This window comes from Falco punctatus (genome assembly GCF_963210335.1).
Source record: "Falco punctatus genome assembly, chromosome: 9".
NCBI lineage: Eukaryota > Metazoa > Chordata > Aves > Falconiformes > Falconidae > Falco > Falco punctatus.
Window position 1 is genome coordinate 32886516 of NC_137589.1, and position 12824 is coordinate 32899339.

Genomic DNA, 12824 nt, shown 5'->3' on the forward strand with positions numbered 1-12824 from the left:
GGGCGCGGACACCCCGACGGGGCCCGGCTGCCGGGGAGGCCTGGTGCGGGTCCCCGCAGCCGAGCTACCGCGCACACCGAGCGCTCCCCGCCGCTGCCGCCGGGCACCCCCGGGCCTGCCCCCGGCCCGCCGCTCCTCACCTGCCGCCGGCCCGCCCGCCGCCCGCCGCCGCGACGTCAGCGCCCACGTCGGCCGCCGCGCCCACCCGCCGTGACGTCACGGCGGACGTCACGGGGGAGCCGGCGGTGTGAGGCGGGAGGCGGAGCAGGGGGAGAGTCGGGGCCGGGACCGTCCGCCGCGCACCAGCCTCCGCCGTCCTCTGAGCCCGGCGGGGGCAGCCCGCCCCGGCGGCCCGGTGCGATCCCCGCTGGGGGAGCCCGAGAGGGGGGCCCCGTCCTGCGGGGGAGGCGGGCCGGGAAGCCGGTGCGAAACCCGGGTCAGGCCGAGCGCGTTGCAGCCGGCTGCCCGTGCCTCCCTCGAAAAAACGGCGGGACGGATCGTCTGGCACCGCGGCCGGGCCCTGACCCCGGGACCTCGTCCGGCGCTCGCCTCTGCGGGCCGCTTCACTTTTCAGCTGCCGGGCAGGGCCCGGGGCGGGAATGGGAGCCCAGGCCCCCGGCTGGGGCCGGCGCGGCGGGGGCGCACGGCGGCTCCCCCAGCACCGCACGGGCGGGCTGCGGGCGCCCCACAGCTTTGGCTTTGCAGTGCTGAGCACGGCTCCGGGGAAACGTTGGCTTCCCATTACTTTGCTCGAAGCCCCCGGCAGAAAGGGTCCCGCCCGGCTGCTTTTCAAGGTGAATTCCCGGCAGTTTTCTGCTTGGAAGGGAGGAGGCTCCTACTGTAACAGCGGCGGGTGGAACTGGTGTGAAATCTGGCCGTTTGCCATGCGTGCGCGCTAATGAAAATACCTTCCACTGAGCTCCTCTGCCCCTGGTAGTTTTCTACAGGTGGGCCATAAGTCAAGCCTAGTGACAAACCCAGGAGGCTGTTACAGAAATGCAGAAATGAGAAGATCACCACCAAGAAGCAACAAAAGCAAAAAAAAAAAATAAAAAAAATCACCTGCTTTGTAACTGCATCCAGGCCAGAGGGGTTTGCTTGCAGCAGCCGGGACCCTGGGGACCCTCTGGTGCCCATGCTGTGACAGCACTGCAGCCGCTCTTCTTGCGTGGGGTTTGTCACGGCACCCAGTGTAACTGCCACTCCACAGAGGATGAAGAAAGGAGGAAAATGTGGTGCTCAGTGGGAGCCACCTTCGTTCAGGGCTTCCCACACATCCTGGGGACTCAGTAGGAGAGGAGATGCTCGGCTGGCTGCATGGCGCTCAGGAAGTGGGCCCTTGAAGATGTACAGGCTGAGCACTGCACCCGGCATCCCACGGTTACCAGACAACTGTGTGGGTACACAACCAGCTCATGAAACTGGCCTCAGGGCCCCGGTCTGCATGCATTTTTCCAGAGGAGAAAAAGCGCAGCCTCCAGCTACTCTGCCCTTTGTCCTTCTGTCTTCAGTCCACACCAATGCTGTGGCTCACAGAGCTTTACCCACAAACTGCCAAACATTTGCTGCTGCATCTAGCAAGCCAGCACAAGTCAGGCTTTTACTAAACCGCCTGGGTCTCCCTGACTATTTGTGTATTTCCAGGTGAAGCGTGAAGCAAAATCAGGTGAGGATAATTCAGGGAGAGAGAGACTTTTGGAGGTCTCTAGTCCAACCCCCTGCTAAAAGCAAGACCAGCTTCAAAGCTAGGGCAGGTTTCTTAGGGACTGTCCTGCTGGGTTTTAAGTATCTCCAAGAAAGGAGCAGTACAACCTCTCTGGGCAGCCTATGCTAGTGCTGATGACCCTGGAACAAAAAGGTTTTTTCCTGATGTCCAAGCAGCATTTCCTCATTGCAAGTTGCCCCTTGCCCTTTTGCTGTGCACATCTAGAAAGGATCTGGCTCCCTCTTCTTTCTGACCGTTCTCCAGGCTGAGCAATTCAGCCCTCCTGCAGCCCCAAATCCTGCAGCCAGCCCCAGCCAGCAACTGCTGCCCTCTGTGGCTCCCTCCACATTGCAGAGATCTATCTCACACATCTCTGGAGTAAAATCTAGGGCATAACACAGCACAGCAAAACTCATAATGCAGTAGAAGAGAATAAAAGGTCCGTCCTGCAACCAGCACCTCGGCATTGGGAAGGGTCATTGGATGGGGCCAGGGTTGTAGGGTCTCCTTGAAGAGGGATGGGAGAGAGGGGAGGGGGAGGCTGATGATCATGGCTATTATAGCAGGAAGAATTTTCTTTCCTCGTTAATTGCCTTGGCTGAAGCTAATTGCTGTTTCCCAATTATTCTCATCCCATCTCCCAGCCCTCCCCACAAGGATCTTATACAATCCTGGCAGTTTGGGCTGGAAGGGCCCATTTAGATCAGCACATCAGTGTCCCCCTCAGGGTAAACTACAGCCGTGTTTTGCATTTGTGTTACAGACCACGTTATGCTCACCCTGCAGAATATTTGCTGAGAAGATTCGTTTCCTGGAAACCGGCCAGAATCCAGTGATGCTCATAGTAAAGCACATGTCAGGACATTTTAAAAGCACTGCAACATTGGCATGATGATCATGGAGATCATTTGCCAATGGCAAACTCTACAGCTGAATCCAATCAGGGCTGTGAAAAGGTCCTTTCAGCCTCCTCTGACTCATAATAATAATTCAGGGTTAGATTTTGCATTTGGCTGTGGCTTTTAATAGAGGGTTGTGGAGAGCTGCACCTGCCGGAGCTCTGTGCCGGCCCAGGGAAGGGGGATGGATCAGTCGGAAACATTTCAAATGTTTGTCACGTGCCTTTCCAGCTCACCAAGTAGTGCTGCACTGTGGGGACGCCTTTTCCTCTCCTTGTGCTTCCCAGCTCGTACACGGTGTACCCAAGGGAGAAAGAGACTCCAACACCCCCTTGGCACGGTCCACATGTTCCACACTCACTTCCCAGGGACAGAGCTAAGGGTGTCTAGTCTCTTCCCTTCCTGCTCTGCAGAGCTTTCAGTTTGGCTGAATTTAGGACAGTGGCTAAACACAAGGTAATCTTGTAGCCTGTGCCAGTGTTTGATTATTTTTTGCCAGTGAATCATTATTAAATCAGTTTGGGTTAGCTAACAGACCGTGGGAGCAGTGGCAATCAAATACAGGGAAGATAGAAAATACATCTCCTTATGTGGGAGTGTGACTTGGGGACTGTCCACAGCATGAAATAACCAGGCTGATCGCACAGTCCAGCATACCAAGGGAAGGACAGAGCAGGGGAAAGCTCAGAGTCTCCATTAAACTTGCCTCATTAATTCCTCCAAGTCTGGAGGTGCCATCCTGCCTGCCCACAGCTAGTCCGAAGAGTCCACAGAGCAGCTACAGCATCAGAGCAGATCTGTCCTGCCTCTAGCTACTCTACAACCCCAGAGTGGAAGGGGAACAAATCAGGAGGATTGAATTTTATTAACTTTCTCTCCTTTTGTCCCAGCTCAGGACAGAAATAACAAGCACCACTTTGAACAGACCAACTATCAATGTCATACTGATGTCTCTGTGTAATTTAAAAGGAATTAAGTTACCACTTGAAACACCTTACTGTGTTGTTTGGTGACCGAAATGTGTCCCCATTCTGTCTTCCTGATCAAGATCTTGATTTAATAAAGGTTAAAAAAAAAATATCTCCATTCCCATCTCCTAAAAATGTGCTAAAGAAAGCAGAAAATAGAAGGGAAAACACTGATGTCTGCAAGAGCTTCTTAGTTGCTGTTGAGTGCCTGGTATTGCAGAGCCATGTTGTGAAGGCTTCTGCACCCACAGGTGACTTCCAACTGATTCTGACTCACTGAGCTCTAAAATTTAGACAAATTTCCTCCCCTTCCTCATAGAAATAATAATGACAAACTGATGGGTATTCTGCATAGGAACTTCATTCCAGAAGAGGAATGGTCTTGTAAAAAAACATGTGTTCAGGCCAGAAAGCGTTTTGCAGATATCTCCTGATATGCTTGTGACAAGCCCTCTGCAGTAAACAGCCATTGCACAGGTGGAGACATACTGTGTCATATGGGCTGGTGTCCTGCCTGTCTGCAGAGACCTAGGCCTAAACACTGCGAGCATCCCAGTACTACCAGGGGCCTGACCCAGCAGGACCAGAGTTAAGCCCATGGATGAGCCCTGGGAGTTCTGGAGTGCATTGAGGGACTGGTGCTGAGACATGGCCCATGTGGAGGCTGATGGATGCCCGGGCTGAATGAGCCAGCTGATTGCTGCTAAAGGCTTTGGCCGGATGAGCGCACAAGGCAGCACTATGTATTTCATTTGAATAATACATGACTAATAAGTTAAATAAGAGAAAGCAGAATGAGCTTTCCGGTTAAGCCAAAAATGTCTGATGGTTGTTTCCTGGGTATTTTGGGTCTCTGGGAAGCTTTGAAGTGGCCCTAATGAACTTGCCAATGTAGATAATGTAAAATATTTTAATGATTATCCGGCAGTGCTGTCTATGATATATAATCTGAAATGTTTAGAAGAGATGAAACTGTCCTCTCTAAATGGCTGTTTGATGCTGACTAAAATGGTGCAAATTCTGTTGCAAAGGTGGTTTATGAAAACGCTTCAACGTAACTTGCTTTTAATTAAATTGTCCTGATTGAGCTATCTTTTATGTTCTTATAATGCTGTGTTTGCATCAGATTACAAAAGAGAGGGGTGAGGGAGAAAGATCTGACACATTGCAAAGAAAATTGCCTGAGACCAACCTCACCAAGTGACAGAGCCATTAACTCCATTGTAATCTTGATCTGTATCAAGTGATCAAGACCAGGAAATAAGACATAAAAGAGCTCCCTTTATCTTATCAACCCCTCTATACTCATGATGCCTTTATTGTGGTTGTAACTTTAATTTCATTCACCTTCTCTTGTCGGGCACCTGTGAAATTTAGACTTGCTTTGCAATCTAATCTCCCAAAATGACTCCTGCCCACTTTGAGTAAGCCCACAGCTTTTTCATGGCAGAAGATGTTTGGCACATTAGTGAGACTGTGATGCCGGAGGCCGACCCAGTGACTAGTCTGTGACTGGGACACATCTCTTTTCCCTCAAAGCAGCAATCAAGGTGCAGGATGCTGTGGGAGACAGCGATAGGAAATGGGGATTTGTAGCAGGGGACTGAGCATCTGCACAGCTCTCACTGAGGACAGGGGACGCTACAGCTCTGCTTATGCGAAGCCTGGCTTTTGGATCATGGCATCCTTCCAGTGCCTTGGGACATCTCCTGGACACTGGACAGGTGAAAACCCCACTTTCCCAGTGCAGGGGCCAGGGCCACCATACCATTGGGCTCTCCCATTGCCACGGTCCCACAGTGCTGCAGCCTCAGCACCACTTCCAAGCTGGAAAACATCTTAGCAAGATCCACAGAGGGTTGGAGGTGAGGGGGGAGGTCACTTCCACCCCCATGAACACGGGTCAAAACGTGGTTTTTACAAGGTTGCACACATGGCCAAACAGCCCCTCCTGTCCGTGTGACAGCACTGGGGTTGCCTGGACAATAACTAACCCAGTTGTATTTGTGTTTCGCAGGGGCTGTCCTGCAGACCGTCACGTGCAAGTGGTTTTACTCACAAAAGCCCCGCAGTGAGTTTGGTTGCATTCATGCCTCTGTGCCGGCTCAGCAAGGTCACATCCTCCCAGCCCAGAGGCATGCTTGGGTCCACACTGGAGACAGCTAGTACTTTTAAGCCCGGTTTTCTTCCTAATCCCACCCTAGAAAATTACCTAACAATTAATGGCAATGTTTTGGTAGTACATAACAGAAGCTTTGTAATGTGCCAAGGCAAGGAAGGGCCTGAAAACAGTTCAGCAGAGAATTGCTTGTATTTTAAGCTCTCAGCTCTGAGTTAAATGGAGGTTTCAAACATGTGGCACGAGTCCTTTTGGATCATGTTTAAAATAAATTTTGTATGTTTGGAAACAGTGAAACTAGAAACTGCAACAACAAATGGTGTGTTTGGAGGAAAAGATAGCAGGGAGAGAAGAAACAAGTCTATCTAGAGATTTTATCTTAGTTTTTCTTGGGAGGACAATTTATCCAGCCAGCACTGGAAGTTGATCATGATTGGGTGGTTCCCAGCAGCTGCATTTGGAAAGGAAAGGGAGGCAGCAGCAGGCCAGGTAGATATCTGAGTATTTCCACGTCTGCTCTTTTCAGTTAAATACCAGATGTTAGGACTTCACTTGCAAACCTTTAACAACAAGGATAAAAATGAAATGTTTGCTGAATTTTCTGCCTGGCTCTGCTTCAACACCAAACAGTGTGCACACATCCCTGCTCACCTGAACTCGCCTATTTGCAAGTGAAATGTGAGACTCATAGCCATTTCCAGAACTTCTTAGTTTTCCCTTGTCTGTTCTAGCAGGAAAAAACAATGGGAAAAGCTAGATCTAATTGCATGCAAAAGAGGCCACAGTGGTCACTGGTGCCCTGTTAAGTACTTTAGGAGATCATTTGTTCAGCTTGCGTAAAACTCCATGCTGCTAAGGAGGTATATCCTGATGAATTGGATATAATTATGGATATATTCCATATTTAAATATGAAAATCATGCCTATTGCACAACAGAGACTTTTACTTAGCTCATATGATGCCATTCTTCCTCAAAGTCTTCAATAGCACCACAGTTAACAGGGTGCAGTGACCTGCCTGTATTTTGGCCTGACACTTGGGAAGCATTTTTATTGCAGAAGGTTTCCTTATTTGCTCTGGCAATAAAACTAATGAGGCCAGGTGTCTTTGCCTTCCATAACGCTGCTAGATCCCGCTTCTCTCGCTCTCTGCTCAGGGGGCAAACAGGGGTCCTCCTGCAAGCTCCTGGCAGCGCTTGGGTTAGTGGCACATCTCCTCTGGGCAATGCTAACTCAAGTGCCTGGCATCTGGGGTTGCCAGTGAGGGACCAGACATGGATTTTGTTTCTAATTAACATTTTCAGTATAGTAGAAATTTATTTGTAAATATATAGTAAAGGGCTACATTTTACTAGGCCCAACTCCCTCCCGAAGACGCCACCTTTGTGAGCGAGGCCCACTCACCTGCTGGAAAATCCCTTGAGCCTGAATATGTTGAAATAATTTGGTGTCCTGTGCCATGCAGTATATTGAATGAATCACAGTACAAGAAACAGATGTTTATTCCAGTGGGTCAGGAGACCAGACACAAAGTATTGGGTTACTGTCTGTCTCAGATAACGGGACAAGTGGAAAAGTTGGGATTAAACACTCTACGTGTCCCACATAGAAACCATAAATCTTAACAATGTAGCCCAGGTCCTGTAACTGGCCTTGTGAGAGCAAGCCCTGCAGTTGCTGTGCAGCAGTCCCGGGCTGTGATCAGTACTCAGGCACAAACCTGGGCACTGGCACATGCCCTGCACATTACACTGAACTCTGAGACTGTTTGGGTGCTTTAGTTTGGTGCCTGGCCACATTTTTTAACTCCCATGCCCAAGAGACAGTGACCAGTAGCCTGTATCTGTCAGAGGTTTGGGACCATCTGAGACCCTGTCTATGCTATTTCAGGTCTTTGGACACAGCTCTCCTGAGATCTAACTGCAGAACTGAGCCCTGGGCTTTTCAGATGAGCTGTTTTTCTTAAAACAAAAGCTTGTTATGTTTCATTATTTGTTCTTATCTGTGAGACCAAAACTCTAGATTAGGAGTCAAAAAAAATGGGCTTTTTTTTTTTTTTTTCTCCAAATGAAACATGGAATGTGAGGAGCTCCAGAGAAGTTTGTAGGCTGGGGTGTCCCTGTCAGGTCAGCTGCTTGGCTCTTAGCAACTCAGTATGGGGAATGTTTACTCAAAACTCTGTGCAGGAGAAAGCACGAGCCTGAAAAAGCAAATGAAGCAATTAAAAGGATCCCTGTAGAAAGACGGTGCATACCCAGGGACGGTCCTTGCCTGCAACTTTTCTGCTATGCACTAGTTCTGTTATCATCAGCAGTAAGTCGTTGCCCACATGGGTCTTCTTTAGGGTCATTTCTAAAAGACCTGTGGGTCCAGGTGGTGCTCTGTGCTTGGGGTCCCTGAGGTATTGCAGCCTCTGATCACTGGAAAGCAGTACGAGACCAGACTTCCAGCCGCTCCTGCCACCCACAACCACTGTCCTTCAGCTGGCAGCAATTGTGGAAAAAAAAAAAAGCACCATTTCTACATTTTAAAATCTGTCTAAACAAACAGACCTTTGCTCAGACAGAGTTCAGCCTCCTCCTGCATCTCACCAAGTGCTGTATCACCACCAGCGCTTCCTGGCTGCAGGAGCTGGGCTTCAGTCATAAAGGAGGAAAAATATGCTACTTCTTTTCTGTTCCTGTTTTCATTCCTCACCATGCTTCCAATGTGCTGTATCCTGAGTTATTCTTAAACAAGCCTTCCCATTGTTTGAGTCATGGGTTATAAATTCTGTCACTTTGAAGAAATATGACCGGTGCTATGGAAAAGTGAGAATGATGTTAAGTCTGCACGAGATACTCATGGTGTTGACATACAGGAAAAGGATGAGTACTTTGCACTGTCCTCATGAATGAAGCCACAGGAAGAAGGTGTGACAGAGCAGTGGGTGAGCTGCTGGGAAATTTCCATGATTCCTGATGCTGCAGTGGCTCAATTTACATCCTCAGCTTGCATTTCCATTGACTGAAAATGTTCGTCATAAAGGCCTCTTCTGGCACTAAAAGCCTTGTCTCTGCTAAGAGCTGGGGTTTTTTAATACCTAGCACCAGTGGCTCAGACCTAATTTGTGACATTAGTGTCATGACAACCTGCGCCAAGCAGGGCACATGTATATGATGAGTACATGAGTTCACCCATCTCTACCTGGGTGGGGTAAACCTGGCTATACATACAGACTGGGGGAGGAGAGGCTGGGGAGCATCCCTGCAGAAAAAGATCTGGGCTCATGGGTTGATGGCAAGTTGAATATAAGGCAACATTTGCCCTGGCAGCCAAAAAGGCCAACCGTGTCCTGGGTGCATCAAGCACACAGAGAGTCAGTTGAGGGACGTGATTGTCCCACTCTGCACTGCACTGGTGCGGCCCCTCCTCGAGCACTGTGTGCCATTTTGGGAGCCTCAACAGAAGGACATCCAACTATTAGAGTGTGGGCAGAGGAAGGCAACAAAGATTATGAAAGGCCTCAAGGGCAAGACTTGGGAGGAGTGGCTGAGGTCACTTGTCTTGTTCAGCTTGGAGAAGAGAGGGCTGAGAGGGGACCTCATCGCATCCTACAGCTTCCTGGAGGTGGGCAGCGGAGGGAGAGGTGCTGATCTCTCTCTGGTGACCAGTGATAGGATGCAAGGAAATGGAATGAAGTTGCGTCAGGGGAGGTTCAGATTGGAGGTTAGAAAAAGGTTCTTCACTCCAAGGGTGGTTGATCACTGGATCCCCACAGCACCAAGCCTGTCAGAGTTCAAGGAATGTCTGGAGGACTATGATTTAGTGTTAGGTAGTTCTGTGAGGAGCAGGGAGCTGGACTTATGAGTCCCTTCCAACTTTAGATATTCTGTGATTCTGTAAGAGTCATTGGTCCCTTGCATCTCTCTCCACACTAGCACTGCTCCTTTATTCCCATCAGTAATGCCAACTGTGTATTTGCAAGAATGGGAGCAAACACTTGTGCTGACAGAGACCCAAATTTCCTGTCTGATGGCTGCAGGCTCCTACCCCAGACACCCATGCAAGGTGTATTTTGCTGGAGCAGGGGAAAAATCAAAATGCCACAGCTGAAAGCATGGTGCGGGCAGGTGTTGAGCATCACTGGGCACAGCCTGCAGTCTGGAGTGTTTGGGGTTTGCTGCTGGGGCTCTGTGCCCAGCATTGTCCCTGCGGTCACTCGGCCTTTTGTTCGCCCAGCCCCACTCCCGGCACCGGCAGCGCCCACGCTTGCTGCCACGGGCTGTGCTGCCCATTGCCAGACTCCTTCTCATGTATCATCACCTCACCCCTGGAGGCTGCTATCATGTGCGAAAAGGAAGAAGGCGGCAGAACAAGCATAGCCAGGATTCACATAATATTGCTGCAGCCCTGCCAGGAAACAGACTGTAAAATTTCCTGTATTTAAAGCTGGGAGATGAGTTTTATTGTTAGTAGTTGTTATAGCAACCTGAGGTGCCAGAGAGTAATACATGCTCAGCGCGTTGCAACAGACTCTGACAAGTTCAAGGCTGTTGCCTTGCTCCTAAATCTTGTTGCCAAGGCAATGCAACATAAGGCAAGAGCCTAGAGAAATGAATACTGCTGACAGCTCATGCCAGCAGTCTCGGTCTGATTAAAAGGGAACTTTTGGAACTGATGTTAACTTGAACAGCACAGCAGCAGCAGAAGGGAGAGGGGAGCACGGAGACAGAGGAAAGGATCCAGAGGGGGAGCAGTGGGTTAATGTCAAGCAACAAGTCAAGGAAAGCATTTGATTAAAAAGCAATGTGGCTGAATAGGATGCCTTAGCCTGTAATGCAAGACATATGCCACATTTTTGGAGGGAGTTAAAAAAAAAATCACAAAATTATAATTTTTTTACATTTGTTTAACTTGAGCATTTCTGTTGTAACTTGAACGGGACCTCTGGCTTTTTTCCAAAGCTGTTGACAGCAAAATAGTTTTCTCAGTAGATTTGCTTAGTGACACAGGTATTGTTGCTGCTATAGTAAAAGCCATGAAGTAGCTCATTTAACTTTCAATTTTATGTTCATTTCCAGCCTTTTTAAACATACTTCATGGCAAAATGTTAGCTGGAAAAAAGATGAGGTTGCAAGTTGATTATTCTCTCCTAACTATGATTCACTGTTAATGTTGACAGTATGCTCCGAGTTGAAGCAAGGGCATTACCTGAAGGATGGCAGTGTCAAAATAGATGATCAGTGCCAAAGAAGTGAGGTAATTAAATTAATTTCAACTACCAATACAATATTTTGACATGTGCTATGGGATACTAGGATACTGAAATTCAAGTACTACTGAAGTGCCTCAAATAGATACACAACAATCTCAGATGAACTTGTTGACTTGTCTATTGATTTGTGAGTGAAGTATAATATTTCTTAAACAATTACCATAGCAGTATTCTGTTCCACTGGTATGTACATCCCATGCATTTTACATTTTCATGGCCTATCCATAGCTAAAAATGACCTCACGTTTTTCTATTCAAGGACTATTTCATCATGCGCACCTTGCACTACAGCAGCAGAGTACAGTAGTATGCCTGAGACCACCAAATGCCCTATATGTTCTCCTGACACATGCTGTGGATTGTGGAAAAGTCACATCTGCGAGTACTTTGTACTATTTAAAAATGGGAAACTAAGACATCAAAAGTGATTTGCCAATTGTACTGGAAATTTTTTGTGTGCAATCATGGGCAGAGCCATCCTTATTGACCTTCATAAAAGTAAGGCTTTTAATTAACTGTGAAATATTTTTGTACTAATTTGAAGTTCTTAAGCCATGGGCCAGGAAGCAGGCAGGTGACTGGTCATATGCTTGTAACCATCATTTGTTTTTCAGCAGCTAAATTATGTTCAAAGAAGCTAGCAATGTGTTACTTGCAACCTTGCTACTGTTACTGGCATTTTTCCACAGTTGCCATAGCTAGCTGTGAGATTTTATATGATCACGAAGAAGAGAAAACCTGCAGAGGCAATTGTGAAGGGAACATAACATTGCCCTAGAGCATGCTTTTATTTGAAAACTGTCCATTAGATAAAGAAATGTGAGAATCCTAGAACTGGGCATTAGCATTTTTTTGAATAAGAAAGCAAAAGGAAATTCTATTTTTAGACTTAGTTGAATTTCTCTGCTGGTGATTCCACACATGGTGTTACTTCTTAATATATCCAGGAGGAGGTTTCAAAGTCCTCCACCATATCCTTCCTTTTTCTGAAGAGACACATCCACAGAAGTCTGGCTAATAAAAAGGCCAAACCATATGGGCAGGTCACACAGCAGCACCAACACTTAACTTGATCTGCAGGATCCTAGACTATTTCCAAGACCTGGCTCTCCTCTCTGCAGGTCCCATCTGCCCTTGACACCTGTGACAGTAGGACTCTTCTTGAAAGGTTTCTAGACCATCTTTACCACCCCAAACATGTTGTGTGATGTCTCCTTTTGGACAGATGGGATGCATAGGGGAAGCTCAGACCCCCCTAGAAGAAACCATGGCTGAGTCACGCTGCAACTAAGTGCACCTTGGCACACACTCCAAAGCATGAAGGCACAACCCAAGGGCATCCCTCTCTGCTTTCTTCTGCCTCCTACCCCTCTCCCGTGCTGTGCGCCTATTTAGTTGCTCAAGAGCCACCCCCAGAGAGCAGGGAAGCAATGTGGAGCTGGGACAGTGTGTCATCAAGATAGCTGCTACTGATAGCAGACTGAGCTATTTCCAGAATGATTAATACTATTAGCACATGCTGAAGCTTAAGGCTGAACATAAGCTTTAGAGGAATGAATTTTGATGTAAAAAGTGAATAAATGAGACAACTGTCAGAACAATGAATGGTGAACAAGTAAAGATCCTTAGTGTAGGAGATGCAAAGCACTGCCTGCTGGCCTGTTTTCACTGAAGCTGCCAGTAAAATTCCCGTTGCCCTTCAGGCTGGAGAAATAGCCCAGCAACAATGTGTGGCACAGAGGTAACCCGACTAGCAGGCACCAAGGCTACTCCCACACTACCCACACAGCATTTCAGCAGGGGCACAACGATGGTAACACCCTGGGATCCAAGGCACTGCTCCCCCCACCCTGAGTCCAAACCATGCACCACTGCT

The 12824-nt window shown here is 48.3% G+C and overlaps 1 protein-coding gene and 1 long non-coding RNA gene across 2 annotated transcripts in view; one reads left to right on the forward strand and one right to left on the reverse strand.

The window, feature by feature from the left end:
• Positions 1-276, reverse strand: part of XPNPEP1 (X-prolyl aminopeptidase 1) — a 32051-nt gene extending 31775 nt beyond the window's left edge. The window contains exon 1 of the mRNA XM_080403464.1: positions 141-276. The gene's annotated coding sequence lies outside the window, so the exon portion shown is untranslated. The remainder of the gene's footprint in view (positions 1-140) is intronic.
• Positions 277-1525: 1249 nt separating this feature from the next.
• On the forward strand, positions 1526-4665 carry LOC308070083. The gene is made up of 2 exons (XR_013930616.1): positions 1526-1666; positions 2469-4665. It is a non-coding gene; the product is annotated as an uncharacterized lncRNA (long non-coding RNA).
• Positions 4666-12824: the final 8159 nt, after the last annotated feature.